Raw genomic sequence first — 5,000 nt, forward strand, 5'->3', positions numbered from 1 at the left:
GCCGGCTTTACGGCTGGGGATTTCAACCCGCGCGGCTACCCGCATCGGTCTTACGGGCGAAACTCCACGCGGAGTCGCCCTGCCCGAACGTGTTTCGCCGGCTTTACGGCTGGGGATTTCAACCCGCTCGGTCTCTGCGGGGCGCCTCCACGCTTAGGCGCCCCGCTCAACCGTGTTTCGCCGGCTTTACGGCTGGGGATTTCAACCCGCTCGGTCTCTGCGGGGCGCCTCCACGCTTAGACGCCCCAATGAACCGTGTTTCGCCGGCTTTACGGCTGGGGATTTCAACCCGCTCGGTCTCTGCGGGGCGCCTCCACGCTTAGGCGCCCCAATGAACCGTGTTTCGCCGGCTTTACGGCTGGGGATTTCAACCCGCGCGGCTACCCGCATCGGCCTTACGGGCGAAACTCCACGCGGAGTCACCCTGCCCGACCGCTTTTCGCCGGCTTTACGGCTGGGGATTTCAACCCGCATCGGTCTTACGGGCGCCTCCACGCTTAGACGCCCTGCCCCACCGTGTTTCGCCGGCTCTACGGCTGGGAATTTCAACCCGCGTGGTCCGTGTTTTTCGGTAACATATTCGTGCCTTTTGTCCCCGCTGCACCGTGTTTTTTGCCCCCGCTCAACCGTGTTTTTTGCCCCCGCTCAACCGTGCTTACTGCCCCCGCTCAACCGTGTTTTTTCGGTAACATAATCGTGTTTTCGGGTAACATAATCTTGTTTTTCGGGCCATTTTACACCGACGGAGGCACCCACAGGGGCCATGTACACCCCGCTTGGCATGTACATGAGGGGCTGCCTCTTCCAAAAATCCTTCCCCCCTATAGGGGAATATGCATTTTGGGTCTCCAGCCACGCCCAGGGTTACCACCCCCTGGAAATCCCCCAGGTTTACCCCCCATTTTATGTGGATGCATAGATTCAGACCGCCCTGCTCCATCGCTTTTGGCCATTTTTGCCCAACGTTAGCCGCTTCGGCTTGCCGCTGGACTGTTTTCGGGCCTTTTTCACCGACGCTTGGCCGTATCCGCTTAGTTTTCCCCAACGCTTGGCCGCATCCGCTTAGTTTTCCCCCGCTGGACTGTTTTCGGGTCGCTTTTGCCCAACGTTAGCGGCTTCCGCTTGCCGCTGGACTGTTTTCGGGCCCTTTTTCACCGACCCTTGGCCGTATCCGCTTAGTTTTCCCCAACGCATGGCCGCATCCGCTTAGTTTTCCCCCGCTGAACTGTTTTCGGGTCACTTTTGCCCAACGTTAGCCGCTTCCGCTTGCCGCTGGGCTGTTTTCGGGCCATTTTTCCCCAACACTTGGCCGTATCCGCTTAGTTTTCCCCAACGCGTGGCCGCATCCGCTTAGTTTTCCCCCGCTGAACTGTTTTCGGGTCAGTTTTGCCCAACGTTAGCCGCTTCCGCTTGCCGCTGGACTGTTTTCGGGCCAATTTCCACCGACTCTTGGCCGTATCCGCTTAGTTTTCCCCAACGCGTGGCCGCATCCGCTTAGTTTTCCCCCGCTGAACTGTTTTCGGGTCAGTTTTGCCCAACGTTAGCCGCTTCCGCTTGCCGCTGGGCTGTTTTCGGGCCAATTTCCACCGACACTTGGCCGCATCCGCTTAGTTTTCCCCAACGCGTGGCCGCATCCGCTTAGTTTTCCCCCGCTGAACTGTTTTCGGGTCAGTTTTGCCCAACGTTAGCCGCTTCCGCTTGCCGCTGGACTGTTTTCGGGCCAATTTCCACCGACTCTTGGCCGTATCCGCTTAGTTTTCCCCAACGCGTGGCCGCATCCGCTTAGTTTTCCCCCGCTGAACTGTTTTCGGGTCACTTTTGCCCAACGTTAGCCGCTTCCGGTTGCCGCTGGGCTGTTTTCGGGCCAATTTCCACCGACACTTGGCCGCATCCGCTTAGTTTTCCCCAACGCGTTGCCGCATCCGCTTAGTTTTCCCCCGCTTAACTGTTTTCGGGTCACTTTTCCCCAACGTTAGCCGCTTCCGCTTGCCGCTGGGCTGTTTTCGGGCCATTTTTCCCCAACACTTGGCCGTATCCGCTTAGTTTTCCCCAACGCGTGGCCGCATCCGCTTAGTTTTCCCCCGCTGAACTGTTTTCGGGTCACTTTTGCCCAACGTTAGCCGCTTCCGCTTGCCGCTGGACTGTTTTCGGGCCAATTTCCACCGACTCTGGGCCGGATCCGCTTAGTTTTCCCCAACGCTTGGCTGCATCCGCTTAATTTTCCCCAGCTGAACTGTTTTCGGGTCACTTTGTCCCAACGTTAGCCGTTTCCGGTTGCCGCTGGACTGTTTTCGGGCCATTTTCCACCGACTCTTGGCCGAATCCGCTTGGTTTTGCCCAACGCTTGGCTGCTTCCGCTTAATTTCCCCCAGCTGAACTGTTTTCGGGTCACTTTTGCCCAACGTTAGCCGTTTCCGCTTGCCGCTGGACTGTTTTCGGGCCATTTTTCACCGACACTTGGCCGCATCCGCTTAGTTTTCGCCAACAATTGGCTGCATCCGCTTAATTTTCCAAGCTATACTGCTTTCGGGTCAGTTTTGCCCAACGTTAGCCGCTTCCGCTTGCCGCTGGGCTGTTTTCGGGCCATTTTCCACCCACGCTGGCACCGACGGGGCCATGTACACCCACGCGCGTGTACATGAGGGGGCACCCATTTTTGAAAACCTTGCCCCCCTATAGGGGAATATGCATTTTGAGGCTCTAGCCACGCCCAGGGTTACCACCCCCTGAAAATCCCCCAAGTCAAAATCACCCATGTAAAATATTCAAAAAAATCTCAAAAAATCACAAAAAATTTATAAAATCAAATAAATTCAAAAAAAAAAAAAAAATTTCAAAAATTCAAAAAAAATTCAAAAAAATTCAAAAAAATTCAAAAAATTCAAAAATTCAAAAAAAGTCCAAAAACCCAAAAAAACTTCAAAAATTTCAAAAATTCAAAAAAATTTCAAAAAAATTTCAAAAATTTGCCCCGCTGAACTGTTTTCGGGTCAGTTTTGCCCAACGTTAGCCGCTTCCGCTTGCCGCTGGACTGTTTTCGGGCCAATTTCCACCGACTCTTGGCCGTATCCGCTTAGTTTTCCCCAACGCGTGGCCGCATCCGCTTAGTTTTCCCCCGCTGAACTGTTTTCGGGTCACTTTTGCCCAACGTTAGCCGCTTCCGCTTGCCGCTGGGCTGTTTTCGGGCCAATTTCCACCGACACTTGGCCGCATCCGCTTAGTTTTCCCCCGCTTAACTGTTTTCGGGTCACTTTTCCCCAACGTTAGCCGCTTCCGCTTGCCGCTGGGCTGCTTTCGGGCCATTTTTCCCCAACACTTGGCCGTATCCGCTTAGTTTTCCCCAACGCGTGGCCGCATCCGCTTAGTTTTCCCCCGCTGAACTGTTTTCGGGTCACTTTTGCCCAACGTTAGCCGCTTCCGCTTGCCGCTGGACTGTTTTCGGGCCAATTTCCACCGACTCTGGGCCGGATCCGCTTAGTTTTCCCCAACGCTTGGCCGCATCCGCTTAATTTTCCCCAGCTGAACTGTTTTCGGGTCACTTTGTCCCAACGTTAGCCGTTTCCGCTTGCCGCTGGACTGTTTTCGGGCCATTTTCCACCGACTCTTGGCCGTATCCGCTTGGTTTTGCCCAACGCTTGGCTGCTTCCGCTTAATTTCCCCCAGCTGAACTGTTTTCGGGTCACTTTTGCCCAACGTTAGCCGTTTCCGCTTGCCGCTGGACTGTTTTCGGGCCATTTTTCACCGTCACTTGGCCGTATCCGCTTAGTTTTCGCCAACAATTGGCTGCATCCGCTTAATTTTCCAAGCTATACTTCTTTCGGGTCAGTTTTGCCCAACGTTAGCCGCTTCCGCTTGCCGCTGGGCTGTTTTCGGGCCATTTTCAACCCACGCTGGCACCGACGGGGCCATGTACACCCACGCGCGTGTACATGAGGGGGCACCCATTTTTGAAAACCTTGCCCCCCTATAGGGGAATATGCATTTTGAGGCTCTAGCCACGCCCAGGGTTACCACCCCCTGAAAATCCCCCAAGTCAAAATCACCCATGTAAAATATTCAAAAAAATCACAAAAAATCACAAAAAATTTATAAAATCAAATAAATTCAAAAAAAAAAAAAAAATTTCAAAAATTCAAAAAAAATTCAAAAAATTCAAAAAAATTCAAAAAAATTCAAAAAATTCAAAAATTCAAAAAAAGTCCAAAAACCCAAAAAAACTTCAAAAATTTCAAAAATTCAAAAAAATTTCAAAAAAAATTTCAAAAATTTGCCCCGCTGAACTGTTTTCGGGCCAGTTTTGCCCAACGTTAGCCGCTTCCGCTTGCCGCTGGACTGTTTTCGGGCCAATTTCCACCGACTCTTGGCCGTATCCGCTTAGTTTTCCCCAACGCGTGGCCGCATCCGCTTAGTTTTCCCCCGCTGAACTGTTTTCGGGTCACTTTTGCCCAACGTTAGCCGCTTCCGCTTGCCGCTGGGCTGTTTTCGGGCCAATTTCCACCGACACTTGGCCGCATCCGCTTAGTTTTCCCCCGCTTAACTGTTTTCGGGTCACTTTTCCCCAACGTTAGCCGCTTCCGCTTGCCGCTGGGCTGTTTTCGGGCCATTTTTCCCCAACACTTGGCCGTATCCGCTTAGTTTTCCCCAACGCGTGGCCGCATCCGCTTAGTTTTCCCCCGCTGAACTGTTTTCGGGTCACTTTTGCCCAACGTTAGCCGCTTCCGCTTGCCGCTGGACTGTTTTCGGGCCAATTTCCACCGACTCTGGGCCGGATCCGCTTTGTTTTCCCCAACGCGTGGCCGCATCCGCTTAGTTTTCCCCCGCTTAACTGTTTTCGGGTCACTTTTCCCCAACGTTAGCCGCTTCCGCTTGCCGCTGGGCTGTTTTCGGGCCAATTTCCACCGACTCTTGGCCGGATCCGCTTAATTTTCCCCAGCTGAACTGTTTTCGGGTCATTTTAGCCCGACGGGGGCACCGACGGGACTGTTTTCGGGCCATTTTGC

Source organism: Carex rostrata, chromosome 10, assembly GCF_964058835.1.
Source record: "Carex rostrata chromosome 10, lpCarRost1.2, whole genome shotgun sequence".
Classification (NCBI taxonomy): Eukaryota; Viridiplantae; Streptophyta; class Magnoliopsida; order Poales; family Cyperaceae; genus Carex; species Carex rostrata.